The sequence below is a fragment of the Protopterus annectens genome, chromosome 8.part0, assembly GCF_019279795.1.
Source record: "Protopterus annectens isolate FY-2018-M chromosome 8.part0, PAN1.0, whole genome shotgun sequence".
NCBI lineage: Eukaryota > Metazoa > Chordata > Ceratodontiformes > Protopteridae > Protopterus > Protopterus annectens.
Window position 1 is genome coordinate 951,122,250 of NC_056741.1, and position 26,227 is coordinate 951,148,476.

Here is a 26,227-nt window from a genome sequence, read left to right on the forward strand (position 1 = left end):
ACTTGGATCATCTAAGTCATAGCCAGGGCTTTATCCCTCCATGCCAACAGAGCTGGCCCTGCTCAGTTATTAGAGATCTATCAACTGCTAAAAAAATCAGATACTGATTGTTATTAAGCATTGTGTGAATATTTAAGGCTACAATTTATATGGTTATTCATTAATGATATATGTCTTACTTTAAAACGTTCAAAATTAAGTAATGTTATGCCTTAACAAAGCTATGTCTGTTAATGTTATAGTGCAGAAACAGGTTCAGTTTAACTTTAAATAACTTAAAATAAACAAGACCAATGTCAATGCAACTGGAGTAAAGTACATCTAATTAAAGACTATTAATGTGACTCTGACAGACAGAGAAAGCTCAAAAAGGCCAGGCTCCCACTGTCTGCTCTTACCCCTTTTTACAGGGGAGCTATCTAGAGCATCCTCACTAGCAACTTCATAGCATGGTTCGGCAACTGCACAGCTGCTGAGAAAAAGAAACTACAGAGGGTGGTGAGAGTGGCTGAGAAAATCTTGGGCACAAGTCTCCCTTCTATTCAGGAGCTTTTCTTTACAAGAGCAAGAAAGAGAACATATAAAATACTTGCTGATTTGACCCATCCGGCCCACAACTGGTTCTCACAACCTGCATCTGGAAGGAGGTACCGCAGCTTCCGCTGTAGGACTACCAGATTCAGGAACAGCCTGTATCCTACAGCTGTGAGACTTATTAATATGGACACCAACCATAATACCTGATACATTGAAGCCTCTTTTTTTTTTCATTTAATCCTGCTGCTCAGAGCAATTACCACCAGCATTGCTATTATGTAATATGATGGCTATACTGAGTCATGTCTAAGGTTAAGTGCAATATGGTAACTAAACAGCTGCTATTCACTAGTCTCTATTTATTGTATATCTTAACAGTGTAGGAGTTTGGTGGTGGGTATTTATTTATTATTTATCACTGGATAATGGGTATTGAATGTGTTTATGTAATGTGAACTACCTCTTGCATGTCATAAGTGTTATTTTCTTTCTTATGTTATTCTCTGATACCGCTGTATCTACGTTATTTGCCCTGCATTTTTCTCGTGAGCTGACATTTGTAATTCCGTTTAGGCTGCACTTGTGTGGTCCTAAATGACAATAACGTTTCTTTGAATCTTTTTGAATCTTTTGTCCTTTGTTGGTTGCTCTGGAAGCAATATAATACTACTGACGGGAGGGAGATGATGATGATGATGATAATCATTTGGAGTCTTTTGTGTTTGAAAGATGCCAGACGATGTGGTATGTACATGTTGCATCCTGGCAATATTCCATTGAAAGTGGTGTAACAGATTCACAAGGACCTATATTATGTTCTGATGTTGATACAGCTAGGATCGTTATTAGCAGAGGATTATTAAGTAAACAGATATATAACAAGGAGTCCCACAGTGTACTAACAAGTTAGATCAATGGAGAGACTTTGAAGAAGGATGGTGAATATTGGACATAGTAGTGAGAAAGACAAAGTTGTGATTTTCCGCATTATGTTGCCTTAAAACAGTAGGATGTGCATGTTTGCTTAAACATTGAGAGGAGATTCGTAGGACACCAGTGTGGGGAGAAGCAACATTAAAGTAATGGGTTAAGATTAAGACTGAATTTGCTAAGAAGTTTTAGTATGGAAGGTGATTATGAGAAAATAATTCTGTCCAGATATCCGGTGCTATATAAAAGTTGTTAATACTAGAGCAAACATATATGGGTATTTGGAAAGCTAGTGCAGGTGGTGATTATGTGATATGAGAGTGTCCTGTGACTGAGATGTATCCAGCTCATGTAAAATTCCTGGTCATAGCCACTGTAAAGAAGGTTATAGTTGTCTTAATATTTTCAGCATGATTGTACAGGTGAAGTTGTCCAGATAAGGATGAAGGTAAGGTGTTAAACTAGATTGTCATCTAGATTCTATTACAGTAATTTGAGCGCACATTATTTATGTGTTTGTAACAAAACCAATAAGGAAGACGTTTCAAAATGAGGTTTAACTGGTTTCAACAACTTAAATGTCAACAAGTTCTTCTGTTTGGAAACCTTTCATTTGATTTCCCCCTTCAGTCCAAAATAGATTATGTGTCCACTTTGTATGTTCAGGGCACATATATATGCATATGAAGATAAGAAGTCTTTTGAGAAGGCATCTCAACTTCTGCATAGCAGTCTAAGCTTATCTTTTCAGAATATTACACTCCGGCTTCAGGCTGTTATAATTTTAAGCGAATCCTTATCTGAGGGTTCACATTGGAATCAATCAGTCAACATTAAGAGTCCATTAGTTTGAAGACTTATCTGGATACAGTGATTAGAATTTCCAGATGCCTCAGTGTTCTCCAACCACATGATGGGTATATTCTTCACTGTTGCCTTGTCACAAATCAGCATGGCTAAGTAATGCTTTTTACAGTATCACAGAAGCAAAATGAATAGCAAAAAAAGCACAAAGCATTTGGTAAAAAAAAAAAATCAAGTTGAAACTTCACATAAATATATGGTCTGTGCTTTACCTCTTAATGCTATGAACTCTTGGCTTCCAAGGGTTCTGTGTAAATACAATGGCTGTAGTTCAGTACCTCAACAAATAAGAAGGCATGCATCATAGCCATTCTGCAGAGAAGCCACAAGACGTTTTGTCAGTGGGCCATTCAGACCAACAGGTTACTGGTAGTAATTCACATTCTAAGAGAAAGTGACTGTCTGGTGCACAGACAGAGCAGAAACATAACTTTTGCCTTCAGAAGGGGTCCCACAATTAATCCACAGCCAAGCTGATATTTACTTATTGATTGATTGATTGATTGATTGATTGATTGATTGATTGATTGATTGATTGATTTTGTAAACTGGGACAAAGCAGTGATCAGCACTAACCAATCTCAATCTCAGCCTAGAAGCTTTAAAGGTGGGATTATCCAGTGTGTGACAAATGCCAAGTGCTGAAATTACTTCTTCTTGATTCCTACCTCTAAGTACAAATCAAGCAATAGTCTGACCCTACCATGGCCGAAAAAGATACCATATGCCTTTCTGTCCATTCCCTTGATGCCCGTGTTTTTAGCTAAGGCCAGAAATCTTTAAGTTAGAGTGATATCAACCACTTTCTTCTGACCTGAGGTAGATGTAGGTTCTCTGGTAGTTCCTGTGGTATAGGTTCATGCCATCTCCTTACTTTTTTCTTTTGTGCCACAGACATCTACTGACCAGCTTCTCAGGCAAGGTGTAGCCCAAGTTACATGTAGTCAGACTAATGGTGTGATAGCCCCAGTTCCACTAGTAGACAATTCTTCATATTATTCAGATACAACAGTCTGCTTTTAGGGTTGCTCAAAGGTCACCCATTCTAAAGATGGGCAAGGGTAAGTGAAACTGTACATCTTTTTGGGTCTCTTGTAGGAGAACAGATCCTTTACCTCTCTTACATCTTTAGTCCTTCAGTATTTATCAAAACATTTTTACTCAGACCATAGTCATCCTCCAACTAAAGTCCAAATATCAGCCATTTCTTACTTTCAGCTCAGTAAAAATTCTGACCTGTTAGCATCACTGAAGGTGTATAAAGGCTCTCTGAGGGGTACATTCCTTTACAGATCTCTCCCCACCAAGACCAGCTTCTTCCATAAGGCATGTATTAAAGAAGCTCATGTTAACCCCATGAAAAACAACTTTCTTCTTCAATGGAACTTAACAATATGTCCTGAAAGACACTATTTTTAGAGGCAGTACTTGCAGTAAGAGAGAGTTTCAAACCACAGAGCCTGATCTGTGTGATCATTGCCTATTTTTGTATTGATCTTCCATGAGGATAGAGTCTCCATGGTTACTAATCCTTCATTTCATTATTGAACATGACCACTGTGTCGAACCCTAATCAACCACTAAATCTTTTTGCCTTTTTCTACACTAATCCTGAGGTGAAGTTTCTTTGTACAATGGAGATACCCATTTCCTTTCTTAATGGATGAAATGCTAAAGTTCCTAAGCAGTGTCTTTCCAGGAGTCTTTCAAATTGTACTAGTTTCACTAAAAGAAATATGGTAAAATGTTAGGGCTGTCCCATGGTGCAGTTGACATGAGCACTGTCCACCCCTATTGCCTGCTCCCATGGATGAGATCTCTATTACTGCTATTTGGTCTTCCCACTCTTCCTTTAAAAACTGGACAAGTTAAATGTGACATCGAGATCCAGATCTTCACATGCCATGATAATCTGTGGCATGTTGCCATGACTCCCATAAACAAGGAGATTGTGCAGTATTGTAAAGGTCCTACAGCAAGAGTTTTTTGACACAAAAGTATGAGAGTTCATCGTAATGCCGTATCTGTAAGGGAAAAGTTGATGCAGCATATGCGTCCTATTCCTAATGCCGTATCTGTAAGGGAAAAGTTGATGCAGCATGCTTTCTATACGTCTTCCTTCTTTAGGTAATGTAGCCTACTATTTTACTGTTTTTTGCATATTTGTTGTGGCTTTCACTCAGGTAAGAACTGAATATCTCTAGAAGGGTTAGACATTATGTGAGAACAAGGGTGGAATCTGCAGTCTTGGATCCTACAAATCCTGAAGCAGAACATCTTACCAGTTCCAGCAGCATGGTCAGTACCTGAAACTTTTCAAATGAATTGACACCTATTTGAAATAATTATCTCTAGAACTACAACAGACTGAGTGTAGGAAACATGTCTTTAGTCCTCTGGTTAAAGGTAAAGTCCAATAACTGTAGTATAACATAAGCCACAATCTGAATCCATCAATCAATTCCTTTGTTACCTGTCCAATAACTGACAATATACAAAACATTTTTTAAAACCTTATTATAATTATCTGTATGACTCATCAGTTCCACTACATTTCTTTGGAGTTTATTACTCTGTATTTAGCTGAAATACTTTACTCTATCGGTATGACTATGATCCTGCTGCAACTGTTTAGTATAACAGTATTAATCATTATTTAGAATCATATTTATATATATATATATATATATATATATATATATATATATATATATATATATATATATATATATATATATATATATATATATATAAAATCTAAGTGTTCACTAAGTGATATTATGAACTATTTAATCCTATGGGCTAGGCTTGTAAAGGCTCCGGGGCCATTAGCCTAGTACACACCTATGAACCTATTTGGTTCCACTGAAAGGTTTTATTGTCTATTTCTATTGTACTGCATATAAATATTAATGTATATAAGTTTCTTTGTACAGTAAACGTTGTTGCCTATGGCAGTAGGCCTTACTTAATCAGACACCATTGTTTCCAAAATATAATCATATCCACACATTCATAAAATAGTTACCCTACAACCACGTTTGCATATAGCAGTATACTACTGCATTCCTTCTGGAATGTACTGCCTCAAATGCTCAAACAAAACTAACATACAAAGGCACTGGCAAGTACCCTGATGCAGGGAGGTACTATCCATTTAAAAAATTGCAGTGCTCCCCAGTTTTGCATCCTGATTGCTATGCAATGCAGCTGCAAAAAGGCACATGTTAGATGAGCCAAGCAGTGGTAGTTTTTTTTTTCTACACTCACCAAACAGTTAACATGGGTATTAGGTAATCCAGACTTGTTTAATTTAATTTATTTTTTATTTATTTGACATTTGTTAACTGGGATAGTCCGACTGGGTCACATGATGCATTTTCAGCGGAGGCCTGGGGAGAAAAGCTCCATAGTTTATATATGCATAGGTAAATAAGAAAAAAAACTTACAAGCAAAAAGGTTCAACAGGGCTGTACAATCTAGCATTGAATTACATCTTAGATAAGACTATACGTAGAACAATATGTTTGACAGGACTTTACAATAATACAGGGCCACTGTGTTGTACTACAGTCAAATTATGCTATGTGTGTGTAGCTGAATGTCACTTATAACACACTATCATTTGATCTTCACTGGCATGTAGATACAGTCATCAAAGTCTAGTATGCATTCCATATTGTCAGTTTATTTTTTAACTCTGCACAGTGCTTACTTAGCTTATTTAAATTTACAGCACCTTGTTATATTCCACTCCACCATGTGTGCATACTAATGCACAAGAAGTTCGACAAAATGTAAAGAATGTCATATTTATTTCTATGGTTTCTGGCTGTAAAAGAGATATGAAAATCTACTTATGAAAAGAGACAGGTCATCCAGGAAAATCAGTATCTACTGATATCACTATAGACATTATTTCCTCATAGCATTTAATCTTTCCAGGAGATGGGCTAATAGCAAACATCAGTACATTGGAGGGAACAAATTTTCACACAAGACATCTAACTGGAAATGTTACTTCATACTTTGAATCAAAAGATTTTGAAAATTCTATACTGGTTCTACTAACAGGCAAGCAGCCTAATCTGGAGGCATTCCCAGAATGTAACTTGTTCTTGGAACATTCAACAGTACACTACACATTCATTAAAGCACGTGTTCTTGCATCATATTATATACTTGATTTCATGTACCGATAATACATGTGTCTGATACAGCAAGGTTCAATCGCCTCATTGCCAAGCTGACACTGCAGGACTACAGATCAGCTGTCATCAAACCTATCTGCAACCATCTAGGGAGTATTGCATGGATCAAACATCTGAATCCCCCTCAGCATCTTGCATCACTGATGCATGCCTTGGTTTCTTTGTGGTTAGACTATTGCAACATCCTTTACCTGGGGTTGCCTGACACAAACTGATTGTTTACAGCACATGCAGAATCTGCAGCACAGTAACCTACTGATCCATTGCATTAAAATAATATTACTTCCACACTATGGAGTTTGTGTGGCTCCCTATATTTTCATGTACTACTTTCACGATTCTGGAATGAGTGTTTTAGCTCCATGTGACTTCATTTCTTCATACCTTAAAGGAACTATGTATCTGTTCCCTACCAAATGACATACCTTAAAAGAGCTAGCTATTGGTCTCCTACCAAATGACATACCTTAAGGGAGCTAGCTATTGGTCTCCTACCAAATGACATACCTTAAAAGAGCTAGCTATTGGTCTCCTACCAAATGACATACCTTAAGGTAGCTAGCTATTGGTTTCCTACCAAATGACATATCTTAAAAGAGCTAGCTATTGGTCTCCTACCAAATGACATACCTTAAGGGAGCTAGCTATTGGTCTCCTACCAAATGACATACCTTAAGGGAGCTAGCTATTAGTTTCCTACCACATGGTATACCTTAAAAGAGCTAACTATTGGTTTCCTACTAAATGACATACCTTAAGGGAGCTAGCTATCGGTCTCCTACCAAATGACATACCTTAAAGGAGCTAGCTATTGGTCTCCTACCAAATGACATACCTTAAGGGAGCTAGCTATTAGTTTTCTACCACATGATATACCTTAAAAGAGCTAACTATTGGTCTCCTACCAAATGACATACCTTAAGGGAGCTAGCTATTGGTCTCCTACCAAATGACATACCTTAAGGGAGCTAGCTATTAGTTTCCTACCACATGGTATACCTTAAAAGAGCTAACTATTGGTCTCCTCATAGGTTCATAGGTTCGTACTAGGCTATCTTCCCTAGGGCATTTATAAGCCTAGCCAGAGTGTGTGCAGCTTTCACCACCCCTTAGGATGAGAATACTATGCCCTTTTAGGGTTTAGTTTACTGTGCCTCTGTCTAGAAGTGACAAAGAGATGACCCCCGGGGTAAACCTACGATCTCCCATCCACTCATCAAGATTTCTCTTGAATAGAGTTAGTGAGGGGCTCTGCCCAACATGGATTGGGATTCTGTTCCAGAGTGTAGGGAGCCTCTGGGTTATGAATCTGTCCCTCCAGCACGTCCTATTTATTTCTGTGTTGAGGTTTAAGTCTCTTGCTCTCGTGGCTCTGATGGATTTGGATTTTCTGAGGTGGAGCATGTCCATTAATTCTGGATTGGACATGGCCTTGTAAGTCAGGCACAGATCACCTCTGAGTAGGTGGTATGCGACTGAATAGAGCTGGAGTTTTTTCAGTCGGGCAGCATATGACATATGTTTAAGACCCTTTTTATCCTCTTGGTGAGGAACTTTTGGGGTCTTTCCAACTGCTGCAGGTGTCAGGTAAGATACATCCCAAATGGGGCATTGTACTCAATCATTGGTCTGATAAGAGAAGAGTACAGGGGCACAATGACCTCTCTTGATCTAGATGTGAAACCCTTCATGATAAGGTGGGCAATATAGAAGGTCTTCCTAACCACTTTGGCAATGTGAGTGTCAAATGAGAGGTTACTGTCAACCTGGGTCCCTAGGTCCCTGATTACCTCTTCCATACTTAATGGATTACCACCTATGTGGTAATTTGTGGGTACCTTGTTTTTCCCAAAGGGTATGACTATACATTTTTTGGCGTTCAGCTTAAGGCCATGGCTCTGGCACCAATTATCCATTTCTATGAGGCCTCTCTGAAGGATGTTTGTGTCCGCTGGAGTATCAATTATGGCTCCCAGTTTGCAGTCATCTGCGAACTTTGTCAGCCACAATCCTCCTATGTTTGCCTGTACCTCGGAAAAATAAATGCCGAACAAGAGGGGTCCCAGGACTGAGCCCTGTGGGACACCGCTTGTGACTGGCTTAGAGTCTGACATAGCTCCAGCAACTCTGACCCTGTGGGTTCTGTCCTTGAGCCAGTTTGCAACCCATCTTGTGACATATGGGTTTACATTTAAGCTGGTGAGTTTGTCTATGATGCCCGAGTGGGGTATTGTGTCAAAGGCTTTGCAAGGTCAAGGTAGGCTGTGTGAACTGCCTTACCCTCATCAATGGCCTTAGTGACTGTTTCAAAAAGTCGACCAAGTTCAAAAGGCAGGATCTGCCCTTGACAAAGCCAAATTGGGTAGGATCCAATGTCTGTAGGTCCCCAGTGTCTTTGTTTATGAGTTCCATAATGATCCTCTCCATAGCTTTGCAGACCAGGCTCGTCAAGCTTATGGGGCGGTAATTTCCAGGGTCCGTGGAAGCACCGCCTTTGTGAAGTGGGACCACTGTTGCCATACGCCACTCTTTGGGTACGTATCCTGTAGTAAGGCTAAGATTAAACAGCAGCCTTATGTGTGGGTTTAGTTCCTCTTGGAGTTCATGTAGCACACAGCCCGGGACACCGTCCGGTCCCATTGATGCTGTGTTTTTAGCTTTAGAGAGCACCTGTGCATCTGAGATGTTAGGGAGGCTACACTCTGCTGGGACAGTTATTTCTCCTTTTGGGGGAGAAATTTGCACTGAACCTGTCTGCCAGAATGTTGGCAATGTTAGTGGGTTCAGTGTATTTTGTGTCATTTTGGACTAACTCTGAGCATATCTGGGAGTTTCCACCCAGGTTTCTAACATAGCTAAAGAAGGCCTTGTGATTGTCTTTTGTGTCTTTTGCGATTTTTCTCTCAAAGTTGGCCTTGGATGATTTTATGAGTGATCGTAGATTTTTGCTAGTACTGATCAGAGATGCCTTCCCTTTTAGGGATTTTGCTCTGTCATGTAGTAGCTTCCTCCTCCTGTTGTAAAGTTTGTTTATGGCTGGGGTCCACCAGACCGGGTGCCTGCCTTTGGGGGAATGGGTCTTGGTTTTATTTGGGATTGCATGATCCATGCATTCTTGAAGGTGCCCGTAGAAGGCATTTGCAAAGGATTCAGCAGTGTGGGTTGTGGTTTCCACTGGCCCAGGGGCCTTGAAGGATACCACTTCAGTCTTAAGAAGTGTGAAGTTGGCTTTTGAGAAGTTCTTCACTGTGGACTGTGGTCTTTTGTGCAGGGGGTGGGGGCGGGATGTGGATTTCCAGTGAGATTAATTTATGGTCTGATCTTACCAAAGAGGGATATACTTCCGGTGTGGAGCATTTTGTCCCCATGTTTGTGATGATCAGGTCTAGAATATTGTCTCCTCTTGTGGGAATGGTGACTAGTTGTTCCACTGCATTTGAGTTTATGAATTCTAGGATCCTTTGGGCTAGGGTGTTGGGGCTTGAGTAATGTTTCCAGTCTATGTTTGGGTAGTTGAAGTCACCCAATATGATGGTATTTGGAGAGACATTCATACTCTCCAGTGTCTTCAGGAAGGCTGTGCGGGGTTTCTGAGTTTGAGAGGGTGGTCTGTAGCATGCTACAAACTGTAAGGCAGTTTTGTATATGGTTAGTTGCACCTGGATGGTCTCCGATGCTTCGTGCATTGCCACTAACCTGGAGGTGTGGGTATCTTTGATGAATATGGATACTCCCCCTCCTTTTGTGGTTCGGTCCAAGTTTTGGGGCCGGAAAGCATGATATGAGGTAAAACCTGATAGTGCTGGGGTGCTCTCAGGAGCCTTGAACCAGGTTTCAGTCACTGCACAGACATCAATGTTCTCCATACTGAGGAGGGATATTGGTCTCCTACCAAATGACATACCTTAAGGGAGCTAGCTATTGGTCTCCTACCAAATGACATACCTTAAGGGAGCTAGCTATTAGTTTCCTACCACATGGTATACCTTAAAAGAGCTAACTATTGGTTTCCTACTAAATGACATACCTTAAGAGAATTAGTTATTGGTTTCCCACTAAATGACATACTTTAAAAGAGCTAGCTATTGGTTCCCTACCAAAAGACATACCTTAAGGAAGCTAGTTATTAGTTCCCTACCAGTTGGCCCACTCCCTCTACCCTTTTTGCTGTGGTTCTGGTAGTAATTCCATAAGTGCAGCTTGAAGAACCTGGAATTGGGGTATTTGTCTAACAACTACTGTTCCTCTGGAATTTACTACCAAAGTAGATTTAGGAGTGCCCCACTCTTGTCATCTTCAGGAAATCCCAGAAATCTTATATATTTGATCTTGTTTATTCTGGCAATGAATGATACTACATTAGTTTTATTTACACAAGGTACACAGTGAACAAAGCAGGAATGTTTTTAATGAACTCCTAAAGTGTGGGTAGTTACTTAAATGAGATCACAAAACTGCCCATAATTCCATGGTTGGTTAGTCTTAGAGAAGCAGGGCCTGTGGTGGATGCAGCAGTCTGTGTGGGGTGCAGGGGGCTTGTTCCTTAAAAAAATGCTTTTTTGTTTAAGTCTTTTAAAACAGATTATGTTTTCCAACTTAAAAGAATTGATGATAGCCAGTTCAGTGTTTGGTGATGCATTGTTTGGTTATAGATCTATTCACTTACCTACTGGTTGATTCTCACATGCACACACAGTTTTTATATTTAGTATAAAGTCTTCCTAGTTTAACTTTTATATATTCAGTTTATGTAACCTGCAAGGATTTTAACATAAAAGGACAGCAATATACTTGAAGTAATCCTGAACTCATACAATGGGTTAGTAAAGACACAAACTATATATGCTGATACAGAGGAAGGCCAGTAAGATTGTAAAGTCTGCCCAAATGTCCAAATATTACAGCTAACATCTTATCCCAGCAGCATACTTCTTAACCTCCCAAGAACTCTGAACAAAACCTAAAATAATTTAGGGGGGGGGGACAAAGGCCCCAGAATAGGGACAGATTTTATATAGTGCTCTTTTAAACTTAGAAAGTTGTTAGAGTGTTTACCGATCTGGGTAATTATAGACCTATCAGCTTAACTAGCATGATCTGCAAGGCCATGGAATGGATTATCATGGACCTCATTAACAGGGACATTGGCAACCTCCAAACACTCAACCCCACACAGTTTGGCTTTGTCACGGGGAGGTTATGTCTGTTAAATCTGGTCGATTTCTTTGAGGCAGTCACCAAACCCATGGACGAGGGGAAGATGGTGCACACCGCCTACCTTGACCTGGCCAAAGCCTTAGACACTATTCCCCACTCGGGCATGATAGATAAACTCTCTCAACTAGGCATAAATCATATGTTACCAAATGGGTAGCAAACTGGCTCACTGACAGAACCCACCTAATCAAAATAGGAAAGCCACCTCAAACAGTAGACCCGTAACGAGTGGCATACCCAAGGGATTGGTCTTGGGGCCTCTGTTATTTGGGATATACTTCTCCGAGGTGCAGGCCCAAACCAGTGGGCTATGGCTGACCAAGTTTGCAGATGACTGCAAGCTGGGCATGGTCATCAATTCCCCAAGTGATGTGGACATCCTCCAAGACGGTCTCACCCAAACAAATGACTGGTGCCAGAAACATGGCCTCAAGCTGAATGCCAAAAATGCATCATCATCCCCTTTGGAGAAAGTGACATCCCCACATATTATCACATTAATAACTATGCCAGGAAAATCCACCACTCCATCCCCTATATTACCAAACAACCATGAAAACATTCCCACCCAATTTAATACATTTGTTACAGAAACAGTCCAAGCCCTATCCAACATCCAAAGTAGTACTTATACCCCCATAGCAATAGACACCTCAACCCATCCCAGCACACAAAACTACCTCTCCAGCTTTTCCCTGCACCAAGTCAATATGAATACAATTGCTAAACTCCTCAAAAAACATAAACCAACCACACTGGCAGCTGATAATCTACCAGCAGATTTCCTTCAGATGACATCTGAAGCAATAGTGTATCCAGTGTCCATCCTAACAAATAGGTCAATATTTGAATGTAAAATTTCTCACTCATGGAAAATATCACATATTATACCACTGCACAAAGGAAGGAAATCCCTTAAGCTGACCAACTACTGCCCCATCGCGATTCTATCTCCTCTATCTAAAATATTAGAGTTGTTCATTCTCAACTCATGCAGTTCCTTCCATCACGATTCTATCTCCTCCATCTAAAATATTAGAGAGAGTTGTTCATTCTCAACTCATACAGTTCCTTGTAAAAAATGACCTACTATCTGAATCATAGCACAGCTTCAGACCTTCCCATAGCACCACCACGGCACTACTCTCATTCACTAACACTGTCAATCACCATAGAAACAAAGGACTATTCGTATCCTCCATATTCTTAGACTTATCCAAAGCCTTTGATATGGTTAACCATACTATACTCCTAGAGACTCTATCTACCCTTAACATAAGCTCCTTCACCATATCATGGTTCAGTAACTATTTATCAGGGCGTCAACAAGCAGTTCTATAGCAAGGCCAACTGTCCCCCCATTACCAGTAGCCATAGGCATCCCTCAAGTTCTAGCCTCAGTCCTTTGCTGTTCTCACTTTTTAATATCCAGACAGCCTATGCCTCACTCTCAGCCTCAGTAGTGCAATATGCAGATGATACCACCATTATATGTGCTGCCCCCACCCTAAATGAGCTTCAAACTATAACTCAAAATAACTTTACCCTAGCAGAATCATGGTTCACTAACATCAAACTTATTCTTAATCTCAAAAAGACAAAACTCATTCTCTTCAGTTCTGGAAAATCTCCCCCTCTAAACAATGACTTCAACATAAAATCTAAAGATAATATAAAAATCAACCCAACCACACACACTAAACTGCTAGGTGTTGAAATCTATAATAATCTGAAATTCGACATACACGTAGCCCAAACAATAAAGAAAGTTAACAAAAAGCTTGGTCTCCTTTATAGGAACAAACAGTTCATCACCAAACATACCAAAGCCATTATTGCAAGGCCTCATCTCCTATCTTTACCATCCTTCATCACAGCGAACTAAATAATGGAATCTTGGTACAAGATTGCCAAGTTTGCCACAGATGTCTCTCACAGATCCCATCACTGCCTTGCCCTCAGACAACTAAATTGGCTTGAGTTACCGCAGCTTCTCTTACTAAACTAACTCTTAAAAGCACACAGGCTTTACTACCTTCCAGAAAAAAAACAGCACTTCAGCATTTAATTCATCTCTATACCACCAGTAGAGCCTTAAGATCTAATAATCAAAACCTCATCACTGTCATCAAACATAAAAATGAAGCTGGGAAACCTCTCTTTGCCCGCTCCATTGCCAACATCTGGAATTCACTCCTAAGCCAGTTAACTTCTACTACGTCCTACCTCCAATTTAAAAAACTCCTCAAAACCCATTACTTAAATAACTGGCTTTGCCCATGCTACTCCCCTGGTTAATCCATACTCTGCACTGTTGCTAGGATTCTGCCAAGCTCCAAATCTTCCAATGATAAGTCTTTTACAGTGCCAGTCGACCTGTTTAACTAATGTAAGGTTCTGAACAGAACTAATAACCTTCTTCTAGTGAAAAAAAAAACTGAAACTCTCAAGTTTTTCTAGCATGCATCATTCACTATAGAAACTACCTAGAAATTGTTAATGCTTGCTTATGTATGTTTGTTTGTTTGTTTTCTTGTATGTATAGTTGTTTACTCATATGTTTTCTTATTGTTATGTGGAGTTTTTCCTCCTTGGGCCTCCGCTGAAAATGTTCCTGTGTCCAGACAGACTTCCCCCAGTTAACAAATGTAAAATAAATAAATATGTCCTAGGCACGCAGTCAGTTGTGAGGGATTTGGGCACCCAGGTTGATAGCAACCTCACTTTTGACCACCATGTTGCTTCCATTGTACGGAAAGCTTTCTACATAGCCCACCTCATAAGAAAGGGTATCTCATCCAGGGACAAGGAGATCATAACATCCCTGTATTCTTCCCTTATAAAGCCAATTACTGAGTACAACTCCACTTCAGCATGTACCTCGCAAAGCACATGCAGCAGCTGGAGAGACCACAGATGTTCCTCACCAAGAGAATCCAGGGCCTCAAACATCTACTCTACACCAACAGTTTAAAGCCCTATCCCCTCTATTCAGTTTCATACAGGCTCCTCAGAGGTGACCTATGTCTGTCATATCTGCAAGTCAAACTCCACTCAAGTAACCCGCACACGTGACCTCAACCTGGTCTGTAATATTAATAGGACTTGTTGGCAGGACAGATTTGTGTTTCAGAGACTCCCCCATCTGTGGAATAAACTTCCTCTCCACGTCAAGCAGAGTACCTCATTATCCCTTTTTAAGTGCAACCTGGAGAACTGGATGGGAAACAGAAAATGCACCCCTGGGATTCCACCTGTGTCCCTGCTGAACAGAGGCTTTGGGTGCTGACTTGTCTAAACATGGGCTAAACTCTTCGCAGGGCTTATAAGGGTCTCAGGGCCAATAACCTAGTAAATTCCTATGATCCTATGATCAATATGATTCATGTTAGCATGCATTTCTGAAGGACATGAAGTCAGAAACTCAAATGTGTCATTATTTAGTGAATTCACAGGTCTATATTAGATCAGCGAATGCTTAAAAAAGCGAATGCTGATTGATCGAACTTAGGTAAGCGAAAGCTTACAATCTCGAACTGTCAGAACAGCGATTTTTTTCCTAGGGAAAAAAATTGCTGTTCCAAAACACATACACACAACACAAGCACACCAAAGAAACGGCAATCTACACACATACACCTAAAATCTGACACCTAACCCTACACTAAACTATACACACACCACTAACTATCCACTTACCTTAACCCAAACCCTAACCCTAAGGTCCGTCACTATCGCACACTCACCTCACCCGCTCCCTAACCCTAACTCACCTAACCCACCCTAACCCTCACATCCACACAATCGCACACATACCTAACCCACGCCCTAACCCTAACTCACCTAACCCACCCTAACACTCATATCCATTCAATCGCACACTTGCCTGAACCCAACCAGTAACTTTCTACCACAGCACCGAAAATACCGAAGCAACAGAAATGGATAACCAAATTCCTTCCCTAGGAAAAATTTGGTTTCTGTTGCTTCGATATTTTAAGCTTTCACTTACATAAGTTCGATCAATCAGCGTTTGCTTTTTTAAGCATTTGCTGATCTAATACAGACCCGAATTCACTACTAAGTGATTTGTCAGAAATCCACACATTTTATGAAAAACAGACCAAAAATATGAGGCAAAAATCTGGATAGTTGAGTGGTATACCCAGCAGCTGCCCTTGCCCACTCATGAACTTCTTCTGTCTATCAAAGATGACCCTGAAATGTTCTGTTGTTTCTTTCTCCACTAGCTCATTCTATGGCACATTCCATTACATTAGCACACTTTCTATTACCCTAGTATAGTGTCCATTAAGAAATACTTTCATACATCTGTCCTGAATTTTTCACCTTCTGCCTTCTTTTTGTTGGCTGTATAGTCATTTTATCCATTTTGATGAATTTTACCCTCCCACCTGACCCTTACAATGCAGTGCATCAGCATTATAGTATACCCCAAAACATCCCATCTTCCAGTGTGTACATACACAGTACTCTCAGTCTTCCATCATAATCTAGCCCTTACATCCCCATGCCGCTGGTAACTGTCCTCTGCAGCTACACAACCAGTCCTGTCTTTAACTACTGCGTAGTCATTAAAGCTAAGAGAAGCAGACCACGTAGAGTTGTAACATCTACCTCCCTTTTCTGCTCAACACTCTCAAGTAGCATATTTTATATTTTTTCTCTTTGGTTATTCCTCTGGTGCATAAACCTGCACTTCTGAGCTCTGAACTTCAGCTGCCATTTGCATACCCACTTAATGATCTTCACAGACTAATTATTGTAGCTGCTACAGCAGTCCCTATTATGGGTTAAACTGCAAATGAGCTGAACCTATTTTCAGTTTTCAGTATGATGTTAAGTACAAATATATTAAATAATGCCCACCCTAGCACTTTGTCCTGTAGATCTGACATGCCCTGGTATCTACACTTTTCTCACATGGTTTACATTATTCTAGCCAACTTCTACAAGTTTGGAAAGGCTTCTATCAATTTTTAGAGAATGGCCAAAGAGTACATCAGTACCCTGATTGGAGAATAAGCGTTCTCCAGCAGGGTATTAATGTACAAGTAATGCCCAGTGAAAAATTAGCCCACCGCTTCACGGCAGCATATCAAACTGCCATGGAGCTCGGACTGCTAAAAAACTAACGGCCAAAGAAAGAAGTGTGTGTGTGTGTGTGTGTGTGTGTGTGTGCATGTGTGTGTGTGTGTGTGTGTGTGTGTGTGTGTGTGTGTGTGTGTGTGTGTGTGTGTGTGTGTGTGCATGCGTGTATGTTTATTTTTCTGTCTGCATGTGTGAGTGAATGTGTGTATGAAAGCAGAGGAGACTGTGTGTGTATATGTGTGTGTGTGTGTGTGTGTGTGTGTGTGTGTGTGTGTGTGTGTGTGTGTGTGTGTGTGTGTGTGTGTGTGTGTGTGTGTGTGTGTGTGTGTGTGTGATCAAGAGAGAGAGAGAGAGAGAGCAGTCTTGTGTGAATGAATGTGTGTATGAAAGCAGAAGTGACTGTGTGTGTAAGAGAGACATCGAGAGAGTGAGAGCGATCTTGTGTGAGTGAGTGCATGTATGAAAGCAGAAGTGACTGTGTATGACAGAGAATGGGCTGTCTGTAAAATTGTTGCATTTTACTTACTTATTTCTTTATTAAGTGCTAAATTAATTTTTTAAATATATTGTTCATGTAAAATGCTTCTTCCAGCACCATTAACATATACTTCAGAAAGTTTAAAACATTAGGCGGAGGAACTATTTTACATCAGAAATATACAAAAAAATATATAGTACTTAAAAAAATAAGCAAATAAAACACAACAATTTTACAAAATGCACATTCTGTAAGTGCAATAATGCCATCCAGGGTGTGTGTTAATGTGTAATTAATTTCAGTTTCTTAGTTTCTGTTCCCCGTGGGAAACATACAACTATTTTTTAAGGATAATAATATTAAAGCTAATTTGCTCCTAAAAGCTCTAGTTCTGAAGAGCTAAAAGTTCAAAATGCAATTATTTACAGAGTGTATTTTTTTGCAAGTTATCCTTTACAAATGCAGCAAGTTCGGAAATGATTTTGGAACTTGCTGCATGCGTAAAAGACAACTTGTAAAAAAATGGATCACTGAACTGTTACTTCCTGTGAAAAGACCTGCTGCACATGTAAATGAAAGAAAATTGTTGGGGGGGGGATAGTTAAAACAATAATCTATCAGTTTAAAAATACAACAATCCCTGTAATTACATTAACAGTATATGCAGACTAAGTTAGAGAATGCCGGAATGCAGGAATATCGGTACTGTATGCACTGCTCTGCGGCAATCTCTTCACTCATAATTTTCAAATTGGCTCAAGAACCAGAAGCAGTACTCTTATGTTGAAAAGTTAATACAACAATGGCATTTTCATCATCGTGCATTTTCTGAATAAGTACAGAACTGTAATATGTAGCATTCTTTACTGACTGTCTGTAATCCTCAGTTATTTTACAGGAAAACACACATTTTACTAGGGCCAGGAAGAACATATAAGACTAAATCAGGGACAGTTGAGAAACGTAATTATTCCCGATATTTCAGTGATACAGTTGGGAAACAGTAGCTTTTGCTTGTTGCCACTAAATAAATTGCTGCAAACTGCAGCTGTAATGAGATTCAGGTTGCAAGCTTGCAAAAGAAATATTAAAATGAAGGTTGTCAGCTAGTCTGTCCTTTTCTTTTAGGACTACTTACTTAAACTGTAATGGTGTGGCAGTAAGTGAATGTCGATACTGCATTTTCAGTAACGGCTGAAGCGCTAACACGCCTATTGTTTTAACTGGAGCAAAAAAGAAGTTATGTACTCACCATAATGTTCCATGTTTGTTGTCCAATATCTTGCCTTCAGTCTTGCTACTTTGGGTTTGGAGCCGAAACCTCAGCTCTGACTCGGCCTATACTAAAGCTCGAGGGCTTCCACTGGCTCAGGGCCGAATACCTATCCCATAGTGCTTAGCGGCTATTCCCCAGATCTCGTTTGAGAAGGAAGGTTCCCATGATATGTACAATATCCAAAAGGATAATATCTGAAAAAACATTTTGTCAAAAAATTAACAAGAAAAGGCAAGAAGGGAATAAGATCTTATCTACCAATTTCTGAGAAATAATTCCTCTAGATACTCAGGAGGGGGATGGCTGGAGGGACGCAAGACTGAAGGTTCGATACTGGTCAACAAACATGGAACGTCATGGTGAGTACATAACTTCTTTATGTTATGCTGTCCCATTTCGCCTTCAGTCTTGCTACCATGGGACAGGGTCCCCAACACCCTTTTCTTGGGTGGCTTAAGGGAATAAACTCCTCAGGTCAGTGGAACCAAAGGATGTCCTGTTCCGGGAGGCCACATCTACTTTGCAGTGAGTAATAAAAGTATGAGGGCTAACCCATGTAGCAGCAGCAGCACAAACTGAATCTAGTGGAAGTCTGGATTGAAAGGCAATGGCGGTAGATACAGCTCAAGTTCAATGCCCTTTGATTTTCCCTGGCGGTTCCTTGTTGTGGAAATCATAGACATATGTGATGGTTTCAGTAAGCCATTTGGACAAAGTTAATTTTTGAGACTGCCAAACTTTTTTTATTTCTTTATAGGAGACAAACAATTGGTCTGACTTCCTAAATTCTTTGGTCCTGTGCAAGTAAAAACGTAACTGTCTGTGCACATCCAGTTGATGAAGATTATACTCTGCCTTATTGCCATAGTTTGGAAAAAAAACTGGTAATTCTATACTCTGGTATAAATTGGCTTGAGAACAAACCTTTGGTAAAAAGGAAGGATTTGTTCTGAGGGAAACTCTGCCTTTATGGAAGATCAGATAAGGTGGATGGATAGACAAGGCTTGTAACTCTGACACTCTCCTGGCTGAAGTAATTGTTGTCAGGAAGAGTGTTTTCCAAGACAAAAATTTTAATGAACAAGATGATGCTGGTTTGAAAAGGGGCAGAATCAAAGATGACAATACTAGGTTGAGGTCCCAAGGAGGAGGAGGTTCTCTAACGGGAGATCTTAACAGAAAAGTACCAATTAGGAAGGCTTTGCAAAGTCTATGAGACATTAGACTAGATCCTCATTCTCCCACATGATAATTAGAAATAGCAGCTAATTGAACTCGGATAGTGGCTACCACTGCCCTTTGATTAAAGGTTTATGTTAGAAATTCCATGATTAGAGGTATAGATGCTGTAAAAGGATCTATATGTCTTTTGTCAGCCCAACAAGAGAACCCCTTCCATTTGCTATTCACATTCCTAGTCGTCTGCTTGTGTGAAGAGACTAGAATGTGATGAACTGCAGGGGACAATTCCAGAAGCCTGGCTAAGAGTGGAAGTGGAGCAGCCAAGCTGTCAGCTTGAGGGTGTGGAGTGCAAGATGGAGCATTCCTGACTGATGCGTCAGAAGATCCGGCACTGGGTCCAGGATCCATGGGTCCTCCTGAAGGTAGGGCCAAGGGAACCAAATCTGATGAGGCCAGTATGGCGCAATGAGAATTAACCTGTGACTCAACAACTTTGCTTTCTGTATGACCTTTGGAATCAAGGGAAATGGGGGAAAGGCATAAAGAAGACCCAGGGGCGAGTCGTGAACTAGTGCATCCCTTGGTGACTCTCCCAGAGGGGAAATTAGGGAAAAGTCATTGCTGCATTTGGAATTGAAGGGAGTGGCAAAAAGGTCACAGCAAGGCTGACCCCATTTGTGAAAAATTTGGTTTGCAACTTCTTGATTGAAGGACCACTCATGAGGCATGAGAATCGCTATGCTTAGCCTATCTGCTATAATGTTGGATTTTCCTGAGATATGCGTTGCTGTCAGAAAGTGTTGAGAAGATATCGCCCATTGCCATACTCTGGGCCTCTCGACATAGAGGATAGGATCTGGTTCCCCCCTGCTTGTTGATGTACCAAACCACCGACATATTGTCTGTCTGAATTGCAATAGTCCCCTTGGGAAGAGAGTCCTGAAGTGCTTGCAACACCAGAAGTATGGCCCTCATCTCTAGGACATTGATATGCAAATGGTACTCGTGATCTTTCCAAACTCCTTGGACCATCTGTCCCAGGTAATGCCCCGCCACCCTATCTGGGACGCATCCGTGGTTACTGTAGCGATAGGTTGAGGAAGTACAAATGGTCTGCCCATTGTTACCTGAGTGGCATGAACCCACCACAGTAAGTCCTTCTTGCAGGAAGGCGTTATGAAAAATTCGCGAGACATGGGTAAGTCCTGCATGGAGCATTGGGTGAAGAGCAGCCACTGCAGTATTCTCATGTGAAGTCGTGCCATGGGAAGTAGTGTTATCATCACTGCCATAGAGCCTAGGACTTCCAGCACAAATCTTGCCTGTACTCTGTTCTTGTTGAGTAAAATAATCACTCCTTTCTTGAGGTAACTTTGCCAACATGTCACTTGTATTTAAATCTGCACCAATGAATGTAATATGCTGTGATGGCAACAAGGCAGATTTTTCTGTATTCATAATAATGCCTAGTTTTGAGAAAAGATGAATGGTGTAGGCTCTTGCTTTGATCAGTAGTTGCTTGATGGTGGCAGCTAGAAGCCAGTCGTCTAAGTATGAAATCACCTGGAATCCTTGGTGTCTCAGATGAGCCATGACTACTGCCATGCATTTGATAAACACCCTGGGGGCTGTGGTGAGTCCAAAGGGCAGAGCTCTGAACTGGTAATGACTGGCTCCCAGCCGGAAGTGTAGAAATCGTCTTGGGTGCCTGTCCATCTTTATGTTGTAGTATGTGTCCTGACGATCTAATGAGCACATCCAATTGTCCTCCCCCAAGAACGGGAGTATAGACTGCATTGTTACCATCCAGAACTTTGATATTCTCACCAGCTTGTTTAGTCTGCTGAGATCCAATATGGGTCTCCATTCCCCTGTTTTTTTTGGAACTAAAAAAAGCCTTGAGTAAATTCTGGACCTATTTGGTCTGCAGGGACTTCTTGGATGACTCTTTTTTCTAGCAACTTTTGTATTTCTAGTGTTGTTTGATACCTTTGACCGGGTGGACTGTCTGGGATAGACTTTGGTGGTCGAGGTGTACATTGGAAGGGAATGTTGTATCCTCTGGATATAATGGACTGTACCCATTTGTCTTGAGTCAAATTCAACCAGGCTTCCAGGTACAGTGATATCCTCACTCTGACTGCCACCAGAGGTGGCAGGACCGCTGGAAGGGCCTACCAGAGAAAGTATCTCTGTCGCTCTGTTTTTGCAGGCCACCTCTGCTGTGTGGATGGCATCTTTTGTTGTTTCCCCCTCTGCCCCTGGGGGAAGGATCACCATGAGTGCCAAATAAGGCTCCTTTGGACTTACGGAACCACATTTTCCCACCCTTTTGACATTTAGGATAAGGTCTGGCAGGAGCAGAAAAATGGACTCCAATGGCAGACAGAGTCTTAACATCTTGTTGGCTCCTGATGAGTTTCTTTTACTTTAGGCCTGAACAATGACAAGCCGTCAAAGGGAGTGTCAATAAAGAAAGAGCGGAAGGGTTCTGCAAACTCACATAGGTGCATCCAGGAATGTCTACGAAAAGCTATTCCTGTACCTGCTGCCCTGCTTGCTCCATCGGCTGCATAAGATATGAGCCACATTTAGGAGTTAGATATGGAGGTTAAGGTTGAAAGCTAGGCGTTAACCTTATCGGATAAGTCCTGATTTGTAGCACCTTGCAGGGTATCTCCTAGCTCTTTTAGGAGATCCCTCTGAAGTCACGTGAAATGCAACAATAATTCAGCAACTGTAAAGTAAAGGCCGCTGAAGAGAACATATGCTTCCTCTATCTATCCATTGTATGAGAATCCTTGTTCGGTGGATGAACAGATACAGAGGTTTCAGCTAACTCCTTTTTTGTGGCTGCTACCACCACCATTGCATCTACAGGAACCCCTTTAGTTAAGTACTGCCTATCTTCCGGGGCCCTAATGAACTTATTAGGCCTCAGCAGAAAAGGTGTCCACTGAGTCCGGAGAGTCCCACACCTTCCAGCTCACCAAACCCAGGAGAGGGTTGAAAGGTGGAGACACCCAAGAGCTAGAGGGGTGAGATCCAAATGCCTCCAGGTATACCGAGTCATCTTCAGAAGGGGAAAGGGACTTCCAGCCACCCCTCTGTTTAAGGATCTCCAGGATGTCTGAAAAGGAAACATACTCAGAGGGGGACCTTGGGGACCCTTCTGAATCCTCTAAGTCGGTATCAGAAGTGACAGACTCAGAGGACTCTATGTGTTTCCTCTTTCACTCTCTCTTCTGAGGGACCTCCTCAGGCGTATGTTCCAGAGAGGTATCAGAAGAGGAGTATCCACCCATTGTGGCTTCCTGGGGCACTGACTCTCTACTCTGTGATTGATGAAGAGGTAATGAAGAGGTGGACACCGGTCCCTTAGGGGGAAGAAAGTCTGGAGCCAAAGGTGGAGTAGACTCAGTGGAGAGCACACTCCGCATCACCTCGAAGGCACCATGGTCCTGGGCCGAGAGCGACTCTGGCCCTGAGAGACCGGGACATCTCCTTGGCACCAAGGAGGGTGGCTCCAAGGCAAATGTGGGAGCCGAACTCACCTGAGCTGAGGCGCCAAGTGGGAGAGCCGGCTCCAACAAGAGTCCAACCTGACTCTCCCCCCAACCAGGGAGTGTTGGCCCCCAGGTCCCTCAATCGACAAAAGCATCAAAGAAACCGGAGCAGACATCGGATCTGAGATATCAGTAGTGATTACTGGCTCTGGTGGATCCAGCACAATGACTTCCATACTCTCTGACTCCAAACTCATCCGAGTTGGAGGAGGAATAGTCATAGTAGAATGTACCATTGTCGGCTACATGGTCTGATGGGCTGGGCTCGAAAGAATTTCAGCTAGGGCCTAGGTTCGAAGCAACCTCTTCTCTACCCGCTCCAATTCCTCATCCGATATCCTGGAGGATCTAGAGGAATGACTGGAAGACTTGTGGCTGCCTGTCACCTACTGTAATAAAGGAGAGTCCGGCACCAAGCGAACAGGGTCCAAGGACAGTGACAGTTTCCTCTTTTAGCTCCGCAACGGCTCCGATGAGACAGATGGAGCTGAGGGAGAACCATGTTTTTCAGCTCTGATAACTCTCGGAGCTGAGACAGCATCATGCCTGGTGCTGCTTGTCGGCTCAGACACTGGAGCTGATGAAGCAGACTTTGGAGTCTTGCCTGACTTTTTAATCTGATTTCATTCATCCACTTTTAATAAGCCCCTCAATATAAGCTTATTCCTCCTCTCTTGCAAGACCCTGGCACTAAAACTATGACAAATGGAACAGGAGTCTTGAAGATGGAGTGGACCCAGACAGTACACTCAACTATTGTGTCCGTCAGTAATGGACATCTTCTGAGTGCAGGAATCACACTTTTTGAATCCTGACTTATGTTCCTTAGCTGGTTCCTTAGACATACTAGCTATAAGGAAAAAAATTCTCAATAAAAGTTAAAACAACAACTATAACTGTTATAAAGAGAAAGCAGCAAAGAAACAAACTCACTCACCTATATCTAAAATAAGGTACTATATTTATTTTTTTTTTTTTAAAGAGAAAAAAAAGGAGGGGAGGAGAAGTCTCTAAGTTAAACAACTATCTCCTCCTAAAAGGATTACTCCTAAAAAGCTTATAAAGAAGAAAAAAGGGCAATAATCCTCTAATTTAAAAAGGGATTCTTGTGGAGAAGATAAGGCCCAAAGAAAAGATAGCTGCAAAATAAACTTACAAGGTTTGAAAAGGACTAAAAATAGCACAAGACTGTTGCACTAATACTAATACATAAAAATAACTAACAATTTAACACAAAAGTTAGAAAAATATATAAAATATAAAATTTTCCAAGCCTGAGCCAGTAAAGACTATCCCAAAGCTTCAAGTGGCAAACAAGATCTGGGGAACAGCCGCTAAGCACTATAGGATAGGTATTCAGCCTCGAGCCAGAAGAAGCTCTTGAGCTTTAGTATAGGCCGAGTCGAAGCCGAGGTTTCAGCTCCAAACTCAAAGTAGCAAGACTGAAGGCGGGATGAGACAACATAACATCTGCTTTTTATATTAACAGCAAGCAGCTTGCTGCAGTTTTATGTAAGATTTTTGTTTTTTTATTTTACGTGATGCCTGGAGAGAAAGCTACAGCTGTGGTCACATTACCAAATCAGGGGGAGTTTTTAAATATTACTCTGACAGGTTTTGCATAACCACTCATTTTCTAAACAATATCAGGCACTACTGACTGAATGTAATCATCAGAACTTTTTCATAAAATTACAAATTTTACAGGTGGGAGGGGCAATAACTTAGCAGCAATAATATCGGTAATATAATGCGCTGTACTGATCATCTCTTTCATAACTCTCAATTGCTCAAGAATCAGGGAAACATAAGGATGGAAAGACAAAAATCAGGAAACATTTTTAAATATTTTTTCTAATTGTCTTGAAAAGTTAATAGACTAACAGGATTTCCATTAGTGTGCATTTTCTGAAGAAGTGCAAACTCTAATGTATCCAATTATTGACTGACTGTAATCCTTCGTGATTTACCAGTAACTCAAAAATTTAGCAAGAGGCTGGGAAAATATGAGGTAAAACCAGGTACAGTTGAGGTTGAGCCATATGTTCTTTCAAATCATAAATTTCACAGGGATGGGCCAAATATGCAATACAAAATTGGGACAGTTGAACGGTATGCTTATGTGCTTTTCTCCCACAACGCTATTCTTTACTTCCACTGAATCATGTAGCTTAACTGAACACTATCCAAAGGTAGTTGTGGGTGGGCCCAAATTTACTTTTCTGTTAAAAAGCAACTGCTTAACATGGGAAGCAAAATGCTTACTTCACGGCTTATTTCTCTTCCCTTGATAAATATAATTAATTTTATTGTAAAGCCATTAGTTCCTAAAAAATTTCGTCCATATCCATTACCTTTTGTGCCTCACTTATTTGTGACATGCTATTAATGTCATTGGAGTCACAATATGTTTTTTTTTGTTTGTATTCATTTAGTAAAGTGCATGGGGTCTGTTACTATAACTGCGTTGCTGAAGTAGGACTGTTTGGCCTTCTGGACAGTAGCATGCTCCTTGATTTTTGACTGTTGTCTTTGTATATAGTTTTGTCAGTACGTATTGTACTATTTTGACAGCCCTTTCCTTTCCTTTTCATTTATTTACTTGGTTTGAATTTATTTTTGATTGGTGAGAAAATGCATTTCATCATTGCCCTCTAGTAGTGAAGCAAAATGGTTCTATTTTGATTGTTTTGCATTAGACAATGAGCAAACTGTACATCAGTACCCTGATTGGAGAACGAGCATTCTCCAGCAGGGTATTAATATACAACTAATGCCTGCTGAGAAGAAAGAGTGCACCACTTCACGGCAGCATATCAAGCCACTGTGGAGCTCATACTGACAAAACAGAAC